Source organism: Mobula birostris, chromosome 12 (genome assembly GCF_030028105.1).
Source record: "Mobula birostris isolate sMobBir1 chromosome 12, sMobBir1.hap1, whole genome shotgun sequence".
NCBI classification, from domain to species: Eukaryota; Metazoa; Chordata; class Chondrichthyes; order Myliobatiformes; family Myliobatidae; genus Mobula; species Mobula birostris.
The window spans coordinates 87,792,575-87,813,488 of NC_092381.1; positions in this window are offsets into that span (position 1 = coordinate 87,792,575).

A 20,914-nucleotide genomic window follows, 5' to 3' on the forward strand; every position below is an offset into this window, starting at 1 on the left:
GTTCTCAGTAGCAGAAATCTTCGATGGATCAGGACGCACACCCTCTTTGCTGATGGTATCACCCACAAATTTAAGTTCAGTCACTCCTAGCTGACATTTGTCTTTATTCAATTTCAGGTTAGCCTTGCGTGTTGCTTCAAAGACTTGTCTGAGCCTGGCGTCATGCTCTTGTTTAGTCGATCCCCAAATAATAATATTATCCATGGATGCATCTATGCCCTCAATGTGCTCATATAGCATGTGAATGGTTTTATGGTACACTTCAGGAGCTGATGAAATTCTCAAAGGAAGCCTAAGAAAACAGTATCTGGCAACAGCAGTGTTAAAGGTACACAATTTTAAACTCGGTTCATCTAACTTAAGTTGCCAGAATCCGGAGGATGCATCAAATTTACTAAAATACTTTGCATTAGCAAACTGTGACATAATTTCTTCATGAGTAGGCAATTTGAAATGCTCTCTTTTAGTGGCCCGATTCAGGTCTCTTGGATCTAAACAAATCCTCAGTTTTCCATTTTTCTTATCAACAATGACAAGCGAATTGACCTGTTCAGTTGGTTCACCATTTTTTTAATGACTCCTAGCCTTTCCATTCTGTCTAGCTCTGTTTTCAGTTGTTGACGTAATGCAAAAGGTACTTTTCTGCGTGGATGTATTATGGGTTGCACTGTATTGTCAATTTTAATTGAGTGCTCTGCTGGAAGACAACCAAACCCTTTAAACAAGTCTTCATACTCTTTCATCAAATCACTGTATTCTGACTTTGTGTTGCTATCCAGGACTAAAATTCTTTTCACCAAATTAAGTCTTTCACAGGCAGATAAACCCAGAATTGACTGTACATTTTTTGGCAGGACCACAAATGAAAGTGTGTGCACAATATTTTTGTGTGATACCTTTGCCAAGCATGTTTCTTTAACTGGAATGTCTGCACCTGAATACGCAGTCACTTTTTATTTGTCTGATGTAACTTCGGTCTTGGCTTGAAAGCATTAAACTCAAATTCTGCAAGAGCATTTACTTGCGCTCCAGTATCAGGTTTAAACAGAATCTTGTTTTGAAACACTTGCAACAGAATAGTCCAGTCATTGTTACTTGGTTTATTTTCACAAAGCACATCTATGTAAAATTCTTCATGTTCATCTTCAAACACAGCATTTACTTGTTTCATTTTATTTTCCTTCTTTCTGCTTTTACAACAGCGTGAAAAATGACTAATCTTACTGCAGCCATTACAAATTTTGCCATATGCGGGACACTGATTTGGGCGATGTTCCCACGCACAGCAATCATATAACTTTTTCGTTCCAATGCCGTCTTGCTCTCTGTCAGTTTCGCTGGTGTATTATTATATTTCTTGATGTATTCCTGCTTTTTTACAGCATTTACATTGAAGTTTTCGACAAAAAGTGCTTCAGCCTGCAATGTCATGGTCTCAGAAGCTTTGCAAAATGCCAAAGCTTTTTCAAAATTTAAATCTTGCTCTCTCAACAGCCTTTCTCTCAGAGCATTATCTCAAATGCCACAAACAAGTCTATCTTTAATGAGAGAGTCCGTGAGCAATCCAAACTTGCATGTTCTACTACACTTTCTTAACTCAGTAACATACTGATCAATAGTTTCAGCGTCTCTGTGCACATGTGAAGAATTTATATCTCTCGTACGTTAAATTCTGCTTAGGTATACAAAATACTCCAAATCTGTCATTATCGATTTTAAATTGAAATTATCTCCATCTTCAAAGGTAAAATTAATATATACCTCTACTGCATCATTCCTGATTACATGGATCAAAAGCGCAGCTTTGGTTTTTTCCGATCTTTCTTCATAATCGATCGCCTTTAAGTACAGTTCAAACTGTTGCTTGAATATCCTCCAATTCTTATCTACATTGCCAGTCAGCTGAAGTTTTAGTGGGGGTTGTAAACGTTCCATTTTACTGTTTACAGTTCGAACTTTTTTCTTCTTCTCTTTTTTTGATTATCTTCGATTCTCCCATATTATTCTTCCAGAACCAGTTCTGATACCATGTTATGTTACTTCTGTTTAAACGTACCGTGGGTTAGCAGTAAAGAATCATATTCTGGAAGTATTAGAGAACTTTTATTTACAGTAATAAACAAACACGTCTTAACCCAGCCACATGCTGGAACATTCTGGTAATCCCGCGCAAGCTCTGTGCTCTGTCCAATCATGTACCGACACATCATTGCACGTGATATCGCCACAAACAGGTTACTATTAACTTTTAGTTATTCCTAAGAAGATATAAATGGAGTATCGGTGCTTGGTTCAGATTGAAAATTTCATTGCTGTATTTAACCTACAACTTATCCTTGTGGCAGGTTCTGCTCCTTATGTATTATTGCATTCAATTACTCAACTTAAGCTATAAAAAATAATTGAACAGAGTTGGCCAACAGGTTCTGTTGAGCTGAGTTAAAATGAAATCACTTGCACTCTGCAAACAGTTGACCTGCACAAACACATTCCAGGAACTGCAAGTCTGATTCTTCCAAATGGATGATGGTAACACGACACTTTTGCATATATCCTGCTGACCACTGATATAAAGTCTGTGTAAGATATGTTTTGTGTGTGTCTGTATTGTATCTATACGTGTGTGTGTGTGTGTGTGTGTGTGTGTGTGTGTGTGTGTGTGATACAACATAGAACATAGTGCGCATGCGCCGGTCGTGCATGCAGCCTGGTACAGCCGTTCCGATCTATTCTTTTACTTTCCTCTTCTTACTTTTAATTTACATTATTTTTTGTATTTTTTTCTCACTTTAACACGTCGAAGCTGCACCCTCTCTAACATGCTGGTAGAGAGAGTTTTATTTGGGTTTTCTTTAGCGCTGGAAATGGTTACATCCCGACACGCGGGACTGAAGCAAGGTCGCATTGTGTATTTCACAGACCAGCAAATTCAGGCCGGCTTAGCGAACAGAGTGGCAGACACCCCTGCTGAAATCCGGAGGAAAACACACAGAGGATGCAGAGGGGGATCACAAAGCCGAGGAAAGAGGACTGGGTTGAGACAACAGAGACTTTTGGAGAAGAGGAGTTCAGTGGGTAATACCGTTCTGCCTGACCGGAAGTGCACCGAGAGCGGTAAGTGTGAAGGATTGGGGTGCTTACTGATCTGGCTAATAATGGATGGTGCAATCCAGGGTATATTAAGATCGAGGAACGTGTTTGCAGACTGGATATTGAACTTTTTACTGTTGGACATCGGCCACATTCCACCGTGATACAACACTTGGCGGAACGGGAGGTCGTTCCTGCCTGTGGCCATCGAACGTGCAGCTCCTCCCTTGAAGGGTCAGACACCCTGAGCCAATAGACTGGTCCTGGACTTATTTTCTATCTGGCATAGTTTTGCATTTTGTTGTTTGACTCTTGGGGTTTTCTGTATTGCTATATTTACGCTCTATTCTTGGTTGGTGCGGCTGTAACGAGACCAAATTTCTCTCTGGATTAATAAAGTATATCTTCTATCATAGAACAGTAGAGCACAGGAACAGGCTCAGAACCAATTAAATTAGTAATCAAATAGTAACTAAACTAATCTCTTCTGCCTACACAATGTCCATATCCCTCCATTTCCCTCACATTCATGCACCTATCTAAACTTCTATTAAAAGTCTCCAGTGTTTCTGCCTCTACCCTAGGCAGCACATACCAGGCGCCCACCACTGCCTGTGTAAAAAAAAATTGCCCTCTCATTTACTTTTAGATGACCTTTTTTCACCTTAACTGTATGCTCCCTAGTCTTTAACATTTCAACCCTGGGAAGAAGATACTGTCTGTCTACTCTATTTATGCCTCTCATAATCTTATAAACTTTTATCAGATAGATCTCTCCTCAGCCTCCGCCACTCAGGAGAAAACACCCCAAGTTTTCTAATCTCTCGGTGTAACACAGTCCTGTAATCCAGACGGCATGCTGGTAAACCTCTTCTGCACCCTCTCCAAAGCCTCAACTTCCTTTTTATAATGGGGTGACCAAAACTGTATGCAATACTCCAGATGTGACCTAACTGGAGTTTTTTTTAAAGCTGCAACCTAAATTCCTGACATTTGAACTCAGTGCCTTAACTAATACTGTAAAGGCAAGCATGCCATATCATTTCTCAACCATCTTATCAACCTCTGTAGCCACTTTCAGGGAGCTGTGAACTTAGACATCAAGCTCCCTCTGTTTAGCAACAGTGTACAAGATCTTGTCCTTAACAGTGTACTGTCTCTATATTTGACCTACCAAGGTGCAACAGTTCACATTTGACCAGTTTAAACTCCATCTGCAAATGATCTATATACCACTGTATTCTTTGCCAGTCTTCTACACTATCTACAACACCACCTATTTTCATATTATCTACAATCTTAATAACTCACCCATCTATATTTTCATCCAGGTAATATATATACATCACAAACAGCAGAGGTTCCAGACAGATCCCTGTGGAACACCACTAATCAAAAACCTCCAGCTAGAATAAGTCCCTTTTACCACTACTCTATGTCTGCTATGGGCAGGCCAGTTCTGAATCCAAATGGCCAATTCGCCAAGGATCCCATGCATCTTAATCTTCTTGATAAGGCCTCAAATACCTTACTAAAATCCATGTAAACATCATCAGTCACCTTTGTCACCTTGGCAAAACCTCAACCAAGTTAGTAAGACATGACTTGCCTTAAGAAATAAGTCACATTCTGAACCAAATGATTAATAAAATAAGGATGATCCTATTATAAGTGTACATGACCTTTCTTTTGGAAAGTCCACACAAAGCCACGCTGGCTCTCCCTAATTAGGCCATGCTTTTCCAATCCTATCCCTAAGTATGCTCCGCAACAATTTCCATACCTCTGATGGGAGAGTCACTGGTTTATAGTTTCCAGGATTATCCCAGGTTCCCTTCTTGAATAAAGGAAAAACATTAGCTGATCACCAGTCCTCCAGGATCTTACCTGTGTCCAGAGGGGACATGAAATTTTGGTCAAGGATGCAGCAATCTCTTCTCTTGCCTCTCTCAATAACCTGAGGTACGTTCCATCAGACACAGGGGCTTATCTACCTTAATTCTTATTAAAAGACCCAACACTACCACCTCCTTTACCTCAAAATACCAGAGCATATCAATACACTTGAGGCTGATCTACTGATCTCCCCATCCTCCAGGTCCTTCTCCTTGGTAGATACTAATGTAAAGCACTCTTTAAGGACCTCGCCTGCATCCTCTGCGTACAAGCAAATGTTTTCCATTCTATCCTTCAGTGGTCCTACCCAATGCCGTCCATTGATCGGGGTCGACTATGGATGTTGCATCCCAGCTGTCTAAATGATACACAAGCCAGGGCAGTGCGATATGGAGAGCAAGCTGTTGCCCATGCAGCAGGCTCCCCCTTTACACGCAACTGATGAAATCCAAAGGAACGACAGAGAGTGATACAGTTTGTCATCAGTGGCATCGCAAGAGTTGCCAGTCAGCATTGAACCCAACGTAGGATTGCCTTAGGGACTCCAGCTCCCGATATTTTCTCAGAGTTTACTCCTGAAGCCTTCCCAATGAGTAGATATGGCCATAAGGCAGAGGACATTGAGTTCAGAGTTTTCCTTCTCTTAGCTGAGCTGCCAGCCATGGCTGATCTGCCTGAAGCAACTGGTTTTAAAGCATCATAACCCCCCTTTTCCCCTTCTCCTGTCAGTAGAAACGGTTCCACTGGGCTTAGTGACTAAGCCACACATGAAGGCCAGGAGCTGGACTTGGTTGTCAGAGACTATTTGTGATGCATGCCATGGGGAACATTTAGTAGGTCATGGGAGCTTATCCCCAACCGGCTGTTACAACCTTACGGAACTACCCTTTCTCTGGTTATCTACTTTCTCTCAGCGTAAGTGTTGAATGCCTTGGGATTTTCAGCAATCCTACTTTCCAATGACTTTCCATGGCCAGTCCTGGTTTTCCTAATTTTCTTCTTGAGTTCTTTTTGGCTTCTTTATAATCCCCAAGAGCTCTGCTTGATTCTAGCTTCCTAAGCCTTACATAATTTTCCTTTTTCCTTCTGGACTAAATTCATCACCTCTTTCAATATCCAAGTTTCTTTTACCTTGCCATCCTTCTCCTTCCTTCCGACTGGAACACACCTGTTGTATACTCTGTGCAGTTGATATTTAGCACTCTGCACAAGTTGGGTTCAACCTCTATGTATGTCATGTGTCATTGTATGCATACATGTAGGTCTGTATCATCTGTGCATTTGGGTAGGGGTATGTATACTATATACAAGCATTTGTGTATGCATATATATCATGTATATGTATGGTTGGCAACTGTGCACATTAGTGTATGTGTGTGTTTGTGTACACACATGTGTACATATGTTTGCATGAGCATGCGTCTGTAGGCTGGTGCATGGGTGAGTGTAAAACTATATATTTGAGTTTCTGCTTACTGTACATTTTTTCATTGATAGACAAATTAGACAGGCAGCCTGTGTACTGCCAATACTGATCCAGCATTGGATCAATAGGTCTAAAATGTAAGCAGCATTTGGATAAAGAATGTGATGTTAATAGTTACCAATATACACTAAAGCTGATGTATTATGACACTCAGCAAACAAACACTGCTGGACTTGCCACAAATATTCTCAAGTTCCAGCACATTTTTTTATGGAATAGAATTTTGTGCTCAGGGATTGGAAGAACTTACATGAATAGTACAATAAAGAGATTACAATCACACAAATAAAAGCAGTTTTATGGCATTGTAGAATAGCCAAGAAATTCATTCTTGATTGAAGTTAGCTATAATTAGTATTGTGAAACTGACCCAAATTAGTATTGGCCTATTGCTGCCGGTAAGTAATTTAGGACCCTTCCTATGGTGGGGCATATTGACAACACAGGATTTCAGGAGTTATGTGTAGCTCATGAATTAACCAGTTCCATCTTCCACCAGGGCCAGAATTCTGAAAGCAATGATTCTCAACGGGAATGTAAATCAGCAGGACAGCGTAGGGGTGAGGGGAGCCTGGACAGACCTGTTTGCTATTGGAATGGTGATTATGGTCGTAGAGAATCGTTGCGCTACAGCATAACAATAGATATTGGAAACCCACCTGAATAATCATCAAAGCTCTGAGATGAATTACATCTTTCTGTTATGGTCTACCCATCAATTTAAGTAGAAGAGGTAGAATAGTGCAGCTAGTAGATCTACTGCCTCACAGGACCAGAAAGCCAGGTCCAGTCCTGAGCACTGATACAGTTTGTGTGGAGTTTGCACGTCCCCTTGCATGCTCCAGTTTTCTCCCACATCCTGAAGATGTGTGGATTGGCTGCTCCAAGTGGCCTCTCACGTGTAGCTGAGTGATCAGATCTGAGGGGTGATCAGAAGGTTCAAAGTACATTTATTGTTTAAGTATGTATACGTTACACAGCTTTGAGATTCGTCTCCTAACAGGCAGTGTCGAAACAAAGAAAACCAAAATCAAACCCAAGATATATGGAAGAAGACTGTCTAACTCCCAATGAGCAGAGAATTTAAAAAAAAACACACCACGTCCATAAGAGAAGAATAAATTAACCCATAAAAGAGACCATCGAACACCCAACGTGCAATGACAAAAAATCGCGCAAACAGTAACTGCAAGCAACTCGTGTTTCTGAACTGATGTCTGCAAGAGAGTCTCATAGTTCAGAGCCAAGCAAACATAGTGGAGCAGTGATCTTAATCAGCCCGTACCTCGCTTGGGCCCCAATGTAAGAATGTGGTGAGTGCAGACTCCCTGGGCTAAAGGATTGGTTTCCATGTTGTAACTCTCTCAGACTCAGTGAGTTACACCCTGCACACAAAAGACCTGCTTCTCTGTTCTTGCATCCTACACTATTAGCAGTCCAGTTTTGTAACAGCGATATCAGACATATGTTGTTCAATGACCAATGTCACTACTGCAGGCCCAGTGTCCTTCAATTGCCTGAATCAAAGCTTCAGTGGAAGCTTTATGAGTTATAAAGTCGTCATCACATTCAGCTTTACGATTGCTTTACGATTGTGCATAAAACAGACACAATGCATCTAAATTTCCAAACTAATGTCTAATCTGTTCTAAATAGTCAATGCTCAGATACATGATTCTTCACAGTAGACTTTTAAGTAAAGTCCTGATTTTTTTTTGTGAAGATGGGCTGCAATTTGATGCTTAATGAGTATCACTGGGATGCTAATTTAATAGAGTAGTTAAGCTTGGTTCTTGCTCCAGGTTTTTAATTTTGAATTGACAAGTGACTCCCAAAGGCATGCTTTTGCCATACTGCAACTAAACTGCGTTTGCATTGCTGTCTCCCTTTTATTATTCTCACTATCTGAAACATATGTGCCCCTGCCATTCTAATTATGGTAATGATTACTGATGATATCAATTCAGTCAGGGAAGGTGTCTCACACAGATGGATGTTTTAATATGGATTGCCTGCAGAATAAAAAAAGCATCAAATGCCTTTTAACTCTTTAAGGAGTTACACTCTGAAAAGAACTCTTAATGCTTTTGCATATTATTTTGAGATTAAGCTGTGCTTAGGAATATATCTATCTTTTATCCTGAGTTAGTTTACAATATACTCCAGGAGGCTTGTGTCCCTCAGTGACCCAGAGAGCTATGTAGGCTGGAGTCAGGCCTTTATGCTTTGGCTCTTGGTAGAGTCACCCACGCCAAACAGGCCAGACTAAGAGCGCTTCAGCTCAGGGCTAACAACCCTGACTGGTAAAACAAAGTTGTTATAGAAAGAGCAATGATACAGTACATCTGTGTGTGAACATCATATATTTGAGTGTGATGGTATTCCTGAGTCTCCACCTGGAATCTGCATGACTAACAGCAATGAAAACCGGGCTATTGACACGACGAAGGAAGCCCTGAACACCACCAGAGAGGAGGAAACTTCACTGTTGTCTTAAACACCAGTGACGTAACAGGCAGTAGAGAGACGGTACAACATCAATTTCTGAAGGGTTGAATTGGAAAGAAATCTTACAGCAGTATTTAAACTGCAGATTCTTCGTATCCATACAAAGTTTTCCATTCAGTATAGTCTCTCTGATCTTTTCATTATTTGGAATTTTTTGTGTCCCAGTCATTATTCATCTTTCATGTCCTCTCCAAGAAGCTCTGGTCCCCTTTTCCCTTCTCTGCCACTTTCTCCTCAGCAAACTGATATCCATGGGAGCCTTGTGAGCTTTCAGCACTTGGATATGGTTTGAATATTTACGGAAGCTTGTCAAGAACTTCACAGATTTTAAAGTGAAATCTCATCCAAGTTCTTGTCGCTTAAAATTTCTTGCAATCTCTAGGATAGATTCCAAGGAAGGATTTATTTGACAGCTACTATTTTACCATATACCAGCTCCTCTGGACTTCTGAGTTTCATCAGCACCACTTTGTCCATCGTTCATTTGAATCTTTTCTATTCCACATTTCCTCAGCCAAAGTCAATAAAAATTGATTGCATATTTATTGCTTTGGGTGAGATGTTGCTGTGCAGTAATTGGCTGCCTTGTTTGCTATATTATGATGCCAGTCTCCTAGCATCATGAGACAGATGTTTCCTTCAATGAGATGATGGGAGGGATTACATGATCGCCTCTATTTGGCACCCTTGAGTGATGGAAGAGGATCAGAAACTTGGAACCAGGAATCAATGGTCACCTGAGCCCCTTAGAGATTGTACTAAAGTAATGCTGAAGGTTTTGTCTTAAACTTCTAATTGAATGTTTTTGTTCAAAATGATTTCTGACACCAATGTCATGGAGATGAAACAGCACTAAAGGACAATGAAGTGGTTTCATTGCAGAAGAAAAGAGCAAATGCCAGAATAATGTGCCAAGTAAGTCCCCAATGTAAGGGCAGCGCCAGTTATAGAAAGGTGCTTGCACAGTATTGAAGCTGATGAGCAGCAGGAAGAGTGAAGGCAAACAGCACAAGTGTCACTCATGGTTATAATGAAAAAAACAACTATTTTAAAATCAGACAGAAAGTTCATGATTAGTGCCCAACATGATCATTGACACCATTGTTGATACCTCGGTCATGAGCAGAGATGTGTATATTAACAAATTCAATAGAGTGCCATTAATAAAACACTATTCTGGTAAGACACTAAAAAATCTGGGTCTGATATAAAAGTCAGTTTGTCATAATCATCAAAAAGTGAAATTAATAGTGTTCCAGTCGTGTTTCTAGCCCATCTTTCCTTGTATAGTTACAGCAATGATTTTTACTGACAGCACAAATTCAACCTGGCAACAGCTTTCCAGTCATTTGAAACTGGTGGAGCATATTGTCAACATTGTAGTACTCAGCAGTAGTGTCCAGTTTGGATTTTGCTCGGGCCACACAGTTTCAGACTTCACAGCAGTTTTGGTCTAAATCAGGGTCCCCAATCTTTTTAAAATCATGGGCCAATACCATTAAGCAAGGGGGCTGTGGACTCCAGGTTTGGAACCCTTGATCTAAATGATGTAACAAGGGATCTTGAGATCCAAATCCATATCTCCCTGCAAGTAGCCATGCAGGTAGATAGCGTGATAAAGAAGGCATATTGCATGCTTGCCCTCATTGGTCAGAGTACTGAGGATAAGAGTAAAGGCTTCATATTGCAGCTACATACATGGGTTAAGCTGTGCTAATAAGCTTTGAACAACTTGTAAAGATCTTTGAATTCCCGAGGTCAGCTGAATGGGATTAATCTCAGCATCGCAACATCATTTGACAGGATGTATACCCTAGTAAAACTAAAGTTAAAGGGTTGAAGTCAATCTACACACAAGAAATGATGGTCATCGTTGCTGGAGATCAATCATTACTACAGGAATACTTCAGATAGGGTCCTAAACCCAACCATCTTCAGCAGCGTCATCCTTCCATCATCAAGTCAGAAGATTGGGTATTCACTGATGAGTCACAATGTTCAGCTATATTCATCTGCTGAAGCAGCCCATGCTTGATTGTTCTGAAACTTAAACAACATTGACCTTGGAATCATTATTGACCAGGAGCTCAACTGGACTAGCCACACAAATATTCTGGTTATAAGAGCAAGTCAGATACCAAATATCCTGATGTGAGTGACTGATCACCTGGATTCCCAAAGCCTTTTCATCATCTACCGGTCCAAGCAGGATCACGATGGAATACTGTCCAATTGCCTGGATGGGTGCTTTGCCAATAACTTCTTAAGAAGTTTGACACTGCTCAGGACAAATTATCCCACTTGACGGCCACCTCTTTCAGCACCTGTCACTTTCTTATACTCCACTGCTGATATACAGTATCTATGGTGCACGGAGAATAATACAGCTCAGAAATAGGTCCTTTGGCCCTTAGATGCCCAACTATGTGAGTTAGTCTTAGGCGCACACACACACACACACACACACACACACACACAAATATAGAGCAACTATGGCGCAAAGATTGTTGCACAGTGCTGCAGTAATTTTATGTATTGCACTGTACTGCTGCCACAAAATAAAACAATTTTCATGACATATGTGAGTGATGATAAACCTGATTCTGATTGGGTTTCTATTGTGTATTGAGAGTGGGAAGGGGGCAAGGAGAAAGGAATCATGGCTGGGAGAAGGGGAAGGGAGAGAAGAGGGAGCAGGAAGCACCAGAGAGACATTCTATAATGATCAATAAATCAATAGTTTGGTATCAAATGACCTTGCCTGGTGTCTCAGAGCTGGTTGTGTCTGCACTTGCATCATCCTCAGCCCCTGGCACTCCTTCTCTGCCACCCGTCCCAGACCCCTCCTGCGGCGCTCCACCCTCACCATTCCCAACATCCTTTGCTCCCACCAGATTTATGACCTTTCTCCACATTGACAAATACAGTACTATGCAAAAGTCTTAGGCACCCTAGCTATACACAGCATATGTGTCTAAGACTTTTGCACAGTCCTGTGCCACTTGCTAAATGCCCTGCAGTTACATGCCCAGTTTACTCTGACAACATATTCCAAATCTCATCCACTAGGTGGGCCATGGGTAGAGTGCATATGGGAACATCACCACCTTTACCTTCCCGTCCAAGACCATCCTGACCTGGGTGTATTGTCACTCTTCCTGCTTCTAAATCCTGGAACTCCCTCCCCAAAAACACCATGAGATCACCTTTGTCAGAAGCACAGCAGTGGTTCCAGAAGGCAGCTCATTGCCACTTTCTCAAGGCTGGTTAAGGATGGGGAATAAATTCTGTGCTTCCCAGTGAAAATGACTTTTGTTTTAATGGAGCATGCTCCAAATGTGGAAGATAGTCAGGAGACTGATACCAGGATGAAGAGACCCGAGTTATAGGGAGAGAAAGGACTTCTATTCTTTGGAAAGTAGGAGATTGTTTGGTGAGCTTATAGAGATGTATAGAATCATCATTGTAAATTTACACAGTTTTTTCCTATGAAAAGGGAACCAAAAACTAGAGGTCACATGCTGAAGGTGGAACGGAAGATTTAAAAAGGACCCAAGTAGCAACTTATTTATGCAGAAGGTGCTGTGTATATGGAACTAGTAGCCAGAGAAATTAGTTGATGCAGGTACATTGGCAACATTTAAAAGGCATTTGGACAGGTACATGGATAGGAAAAGCTTAGAGGTGTATGGGCCAGATGCAGGCAAGTGGGACTCACTTAGTTGGGCATTTAAGGGCCAAAGGACCTATTTCTGTGCTGTATTATTCTATGACACTATGTGCTCGTAGTGGGAAATATATGGATAGCTTCCTGGTGTTGGTGGACGGGGTCAAGCATCTGGGGGTCAGGTATCACCACTGCATTATAGAAGAACTCAGATCCAGTTTGCAAAAACAAAAACTTCATGTGGAGCAACACACATCAAAGTTGCTGGTGAACGCAGCAGGCCAGGCAGCATCTGTAGGAAGGGGTGCAGTCGACGTTTCAGGCCGAGACCCTTCGTCAGGACGTCCTGACGAAGGGTCTCGGCCTGAAACGTCGACTGCACCCCTTCCTACAGATGCTGCCTGGCCTGCTGCGTTCACCAGCAACTTTGATGTGTGTTGCTTGAATTTCCAGCATCTGCAGAATTCCTGTTGTTTGAACTTCATGTGGAGATTCTTTCAGATATAGTTAGAAGGAAATTATTTTACAGACAGTGTTGCACCTAACCTTTACTTACTGATATGACGGGATATAGTTGAAACCCAGCCCTGCAAATCCATGTTAACATGAACATTTTTAGAATGCTTTAACCCTTCAAGAATTTTCTTGGAGTAATTCTTAACATGCCAAGCTGGCAAGAGGTTAGTTTGAAAAATAAAAATGTGTTGATGGGCGCACTTCAAACATAGTAAAGAAAATTCGATCACATTACCTTAGAGAGAGTGCAGAGGAGATTTATTATGATCCTGCCTGGGTTAAAGAGTGTGTCTCATATGAGGAAATCATGAGTAAGTTGGGGCTTCCTCTCTTTGGAGTGAAAGAGGATGAAAGGAGACTTGATAAAGATGTATAGGGATAAGATTATATGAGGCATAGAAAGAGAGAACAGCCAACACCTTGTCCCCAAGGTGCAAATGGCTAATACAACAGGGTGCAATTTTAAGGAGACTGGTGGAAAATATAGGGGAATGTCAGAGGTAGGTTTTTAACAGAGTGATGGGTGCATGGAACATGCTGCCAGGAGGCAGAGGCAAATACATAATGGGCAGTCAAAAACTCTTAGCTAGGAACATGGATAAAAGAAAAATGGAGGGTTCCGAGGAATAGAAGCATTGATTGATCTTGGAGTCATTCAAAAAGGTCAACACAACATCATGGGCTGAAGGGTTTGTACTGTGCTGTACTGCTTATGTTCCACGTTCTATTACGTGTACATCACTATGGTTCCAACCGATATATCTGCGAAGTTTTGGAAGATCAATTACAAAAGGAGATGTTACAGGAGGGAGCTCAAATTTGTTTTGAGTCCCAGTACTTAAATGCCAAGAATTTGAGTTGAAGCATTAACTCTACTTCACCCTCCATGGATGCTGCCCGACTGGTTGAGCATTTGCAGCATTCTCACTTTTTATGTCAGATTTTCAGCATCTGTGGTTATGAAAGCTGTTAGGGTGGGAATGAAAGCTGTCAGGATGGCCATTTAAGGGCCTATTCATAAAGCTGCTATAAGATGGCACTGGTGAAGCACAGCAAACCCTTGCTGGAAATAAATAAAACTATAAATTACTGAAATTAATCACACTTTTCCTTGGATACGATCACTGCAATCAATAGCCTGCAACTTCTCTTTCGGCAATGAGCTTTTGAAAAGCCTGTATGACCTGGCATTTCCGCACTGTGATCTGAAGTCAGCGGGTGCAGGACGATTGTGGAATTGCAGGTACGGGCCCGAGGGTGGGGAGTGAGTCATGTTTGGCCATTGCTGGAGCAGACATGGAGGTGATTCGATGCGGCAGAAGTGAGGCTAGGCAAGCAAAGGCGAGGCTGTGTTGAGGGAGCAGGGCACTGGCCTGGCTCTGAGAGCGAGCAATGATCTGAGGTTTGGCCGATTTAAGCACTGCAGCAGATTGAAAAGATCAGGGTGTCAGAACCAGAGGCGAGGGACTGGCCACTGTTCACCTTGCTGCTCAACAAGGTTTACTTGTCTCTGTGCTGAATTGAGGCTGTGGCCTGCAACTAACAGGCCCCTGGATCGGCTGCAGTGATGACTGGCTTCATGGGTGTGGACTCACTTTGGTAAACTTTAGGTCTCATTGTTATTTGCTTATTTTTATTGTTTGCATGGTTTGCTTTTTTTTCTGCACATTGGGTTTTTGCCGGTCTTCTTTTTTTTAATGGGTTCTATTAGGTTTCTTTGTTTTGTGGCTGCCTGAAAGGAGGCAAATCTCACAGTTATATATACTTTGATAATAGATGTATTTTGAACTTTAAAGTTACTGACATTGCTGAGTAAGGAACCTGACACAAACCATTGGTGTGCCATGAAGTTGGGTGCTGGGTAATTGAGGTGAACACCTCCCCTTCACAGTATAACAGCCCGCTGCGTCAGGGTCCTGCAGTGTTATATAAATAAATAGCACAGTATGGAGTGGATGCCTGCGAGGGTTGGTGTTGGGCGGAATGAATTGAGCAGTGTAACTATTGGGCACTACGATGTATGGCTTAGGCCTGCACTGTGGCTGACATGGTGAGTGAGCCGAATGCCGAGGAATGGCAATACCTATACCACGTGCTGATGGACTCTCCTCACCTCCTATTGAGTGTGATGGAAACTGCTCTCTCCTTCTCTCTTTGTCTGGCTCCACAGTTCTCCCCTTCCCAGAAGGCGCTTCATGCTTGTGATCTCAATGGCCATCAACCACCGTTGACCTTGTAACCACAGTGGAATCTTTGGTGCGGTGACAAATGAGTAATCAAACAAAGACAGCAGTAAAAATGGAATCCATTGGATCTCCTCTTCCATGCGTTGGAAGCTGAGGAGCAACCTCAAAGAAACATGCAAAATGAAGAAGGGTATAGAGAGGGTGATCATCTAACTTCCTCTCTCTGGAGATGACGGATAGATAAAATGGTCAGTCTTTTTTCCAGGGTGGAAATGTCAAATACTAGAGGGCATCGGTTTAAGGTGAAAAGGGAAAGAGAGTTGTGAGGCAAGATGTTTTCACAGAGAGAGATGGGTGCCTGGAACATGTTGGCTTTGGAGGTGATGGAAGCAGAGAGAATATCAATGTTTATGACATGAACAGGCAGAGTACTGAGGGATATATTGTAGACCATGTGCAGGCAGATACAATCAGTTAGATTGGCACACAACATGGTGTGTTAAAGGTTTGTTCCTGTGTTATACAGTTCTAAATTCTGTGAGTCAGGATGATCAGGATATGGCTGCAATGGCCTTCCCCAGTAGCATGGAAAAGTATTGAAAAAGAAAAGAACAGCAAAGAAAACAGCCTCGGAGACTGAGCCACTACTGGAAAGACGGCGGTTGGTACATTGCATTGGTAAATAGTAACAAGAGTTGGGTATACAGACTACTGCACCAATCAATAAGATTTGAATCTCATCACCAAACTCCTGTTTCTGGTGGCACCATTAAGAAGGCAACTTGTGCGAGCAGCTCCAATTTGCAATATACTGCTGCTGCATAAGATCAAATTTGACAACCTATGCCAGTGATATTAAACCTGATTCTGATTCTGGTCCCTGGACCTCTGTATCTCCATTTGCAATGAGATCCTTAACTTCATTGGCAGTACAAACTCATAATGACATCTCTTCCTTGTTGAACATCAGCACAGATGCATCCCAACACTGTGTGCTTGGATGCCTGCTCTACTTTCTTTATGCCCACGGCAGTGTGGCTAAATACAACTCCAATACCGCGCCTATATTTTCAGTTGTTGCTGCCGAATCACAGGTGTGATGACCCAGTGTGCAGGAGTAAGACAGAACATCTAGTTGCGAGGTGCTGCAATAACAACCTAATGCTTAAGGTTGACAAAACCAAGGGGCTAGTAGTTAATTTCAGGAGAGGGAAGATAGGAAACCATGTACTATGTAGGTGGATAACTAGTCATTGAGACTTTTATCACAGGTCACTTGTTCTTGCACCATCCTGAGAAGTGAAGAGATTGTCCAGTTATCAATTTTCTCTCATTGCTTTATAAACAACTTTACAAATGTGAATGTTTATTATTTTGTATCTTCCTTGCTGCCTGGTCTAAAGGTCAAACTATATGTTATGTCCAGAGTTGGTAATTCCTTTCTCCCCACTAATGTTGCTTGACCCACTAACTTCCTCATACTGCTTGTTTTTTTTGCTCTATATTCCATCATCTGTGCTCTCTTTTGTCTTCATATTTAGCCTTTTCTTCTGCATGCATACTCTCTTGACTTGTCATTCTTTGCCTCAATCGTCTGTTAACTCCTTCAGTCTCTGTTCAGTTAAACTAACCTTTCATCTTTCAATCTAAGTCAATAGTAATTGACGACCCAATATAGATTCTCAGGCGACTGTCCTAATCATTACCTTCCAATTTTGTTACAGAGACTTTATTCTTGCTTTCTATCTTCTGCTGACAAATGGATTTCTTAGCCAGTTTGATCATTTGTCTTCTTGAGGTTCAATTTTTGCTGACAGTTTATTATGAGTAAACTTATCAAGAGACTTCTAGAACTCCACATAAGCTACACACGCAGACATTCACTTTGGTTCTCTCCTGAAAAGAATTTTGTTATTGCCAGTGCTACTTTGCACATGATTTATTGGACAGATAAGCACAGCAGGAAACATGAGACTTAGCTTCTTTTGATAAGATTTGTGCAAAGGATTTAAGCAAAAACCAGTGAAAATCTTGGCCTTACATTTGCTTATTAGTGATTGAGGAAATTCCAAATATTTTACTTCATTACATCAGAGGTACTAAAAGCTGAAAGATGGGTCAGAAATTGTTCTATAAATTGCTTAAAAGTCACTAAGATTGAGTAGTGCTATAAACTGGAAAGGTTACTACTTTATATCAAAGCATTGTTTATCCAATCTTTTTTAGGCTATTCCCATCTGACAATATCTAAATTATGAGTTTAATACTGAAATCTAGCAAAAGCCAAGTTTGTTCATGGATTTTGCAAGCTTTGAAAATATATGAAAGTGCTCTACTGAGAATTGTTTGGTTTCCTGCTGCAGAGGCTATATCTTGAATGGGTGATAATCTGGCAATTTTTAAAGGTCTGATGGATACCAGACCTTACCCTTCTTGCTTCCATTGCAGGGATGCACCCTCAAAACCTAATGACTGAGGCAAAACCTAGCAATCAGTGGGAATGTACAGCTTCTGTCTGGCTCGTCATCATTCCATTTATTTCTGGTCCCGATGGTTGTGTGTTCAAGTCCCACTCTAGTGACTCGAGATGGTGCTCTGCTATGGTATTGAGTGGATGGTGTGGTCATTTCAATGAGCGATTAAACTAATAACTTCGTATTCTCTTAAGTGGTTGTTATAAAATATTCCTTGGATCAATTTGTTGAAGAACATGGGAAGCTCTTCCTGCTACCTTGGCTGATATTTATCCTTCAATTTACTTCACCAAGAAAACTGATTAGCTGGCAATTATCAAGTTGATATTATTGCATCCTGCTACGGAATATTGTCTTGGGTCCCACATTTAAAGAGCTGGAGGGGTTTGTGATGACTAGAGCTTCTAGGAATGTTTCTTCATAAATAAATACAAATAATTGCTTTGAATGGCTCCAAATGCTTTACCATCAGTGTACGCAGTGGATGATGTGTGGGTGTGGACAAGGCTGTGACATTACGAGTATGGGTATCTGATTATCGGCATGGGACCATGCCAAGGGATTGTGAGTGAGTGTGACATAATATGTGTAAATGGGCAACACATTGCCAGCGTGGATTGTGAGTTTCTGAAAGTGGGTAGAAGGCATACAGGCTGTAAGAATGTGAGGTGATGTGAGTGTGTGTAACAAGGCTGAGGGTGTGGTCAACAAATTCCCACTGCTATCTGTAAGGAGCTTGTACGTTCTCCCCATGACCGTGTGAGATTCCCACAGTCCAAACCATACCAGTTGATAGGTTAAGTGGTCACTACAAATTGTCCTGTGATTAGGCAAGGGTTCAATCGGGGGTTGCAAGGCAGCGCAACTCGAAGGGCTGGTTGGGCCTATTATGCATTGTATCTCAATAAATAAATGTTAAAATTGTGAATTCAGGTATTATATGGAAAGCATGAGTATGAAAGGAGCTATGAATGTGTCACAAGTTGTGAATAAGCATTAACAGATTGTGAGGGCATAGCTCTGTTTGTGAGGGTTACAGTTTGACACGGGGTATGACGGATGCAGAATTGACTTGCCCACATAAGACAGGAGAGTATTATAAGAGGGTCATGAGAAGGTATTATTTCAGCTGGTGGACTGTCACCAGAGGTGCTCCACAGGGATCAGAGCCGGGATCGCTCTTGTTTGTGATATGTAAATGACTTGGATGAAAATGCAAATGGGAAAGATAGTAAATTTGCAAAGGTTGGTGGAGTTGTGGATAATGTTGAGGGCTATCAAAGTTCAAAGTAAAATTTATTATCAGAGTACATGCATGTCACCACATACAACCCCGAAATTCTTTTTCCTGCAGGCATACTCAGCAGATCTATAGAATAGTAACTGTAAACAGGATTAATGAAAGAACAAGAGCATAGTGTTACGTGTCCACGGTTTCGTTTTCCTGGGAGTCCACAGTCTTCTTTCTGTGAGTGTTACCTTATGACGTATGCCGACGGTATAAAAGAAATGTGGGCATAGTGCTGGGAAGGGAGTCGTAGGAAAGAGAGAGAGTGAAGACTGCAGATTTCCAGCTATCTGGGAACAGCTCATGATCGAGAAGGGTAAAGTCTCATGCTTACCCATACCCAAAGGACTGGATTAATCAGTGGCACACTGTGCATTGTGGAGACGTGTCTGTCCTTTGTATGATCCATGGGTGTGGATTTCGTGGCAGTCACTTTGTGAAATCGTACTTTGTGGGCTTTGGAACAGTATTCCTTGGCTGGGATCTTCGGTAACCATTTATCCTTCGAATCTTTGGAATTCATCATGATCATCTCATCGCTGCACTGTGAATCCACAAGTCTCTCCTCTCACCTATTTTGTGAATTACTGGGACTCTCTGAACTGCCACTTTAAGACTGTGCTTGAGTAAGATTTGTTAAGTACGGGTTCCAAGTTTGACTGCAAGGGAGCTACAGATGCATAACACCGTTAACCTCTGTTTAAGAAAGTAGTTTATTTAATTTTCTATATTTTTGAGTAGATGTAAATAAATATAGTGGTTTTAATATTAAAACGCGACTCAATTTGACATCTCTTGCTGCTGGTACGTTAGGAAATCGTAACAATAGGAGACAACAAACTATGCAAATGTAAATATAAATATAAATAAATAGCAATAAATAATGAGAGCATGAAATAACGAGATAAAGAGTCCTTAAAGTGAGATAATTGGTTATGGGAACATCTCAATAGATGGGTGTATTTGTCCTCTTTTGTTCAAGAGCCTGAAGGTTGAGGGGTAGTAACTCTTCTTGAACCTGGTGGTGTGAATCCTGAGGTACTTGTACCTTCTACCTGATGACAATAGCGAGAGATGTGCATGGTCTCGGTGGTGGGGATCTCTGATGATGGATGCTGCTTTCCTACGACACCATTTCATGTAGATGTGCTCAATGATTAGGAGGGCTTTACCTATGATATACTGGGCTGAATCCATTATCTTTTGTTGGATTTTCTGTTCAAAGGCATTGATGTTCATATACCAGGCCATGATGCATCTAGTCAATATACTCTCCATTACACATCTATAGAAGCTGGTCAAGGTTTTTGAAGTCATGCTGAATCTCCACAGACTCCAAAGGAAGAAAAGGCACTGTTGTGCTTTTTTTGCAATTATATTTATATGGTGGGTCCAGGACAGATCTTCCGAGATAGTGACACTCAGGAATTTTAAGTTACTGGCCCTCTCCACCTCTAATCTTCTGATGAGGACTGGCTCATGGACCTCATGTTTCCCTCTCCTGAAGTCTACAATCAGCTTCTTGGTCTTGCTCACATTGAGTGAGAGGTATTTGTTATGACACCACTCAGCCAGATTTTCAACCTCCCTCCTGTATGCTGATTCATCACCATAACAGCAAACTTATCAGCAAATTCATCAGCAAACTGAAGTATGTATTGGAGCTGTACTTGGCCACATAGCCATAGATGTAAAGTGAGTAGAGCAGGGGAGTAAACATACATCCCTGTGGTGCACCTGTGCTGATGGAGATTGGGGAGGAGATATTTTTGTCAATCCAAACTGATTGGGGTTCGCAAGTGA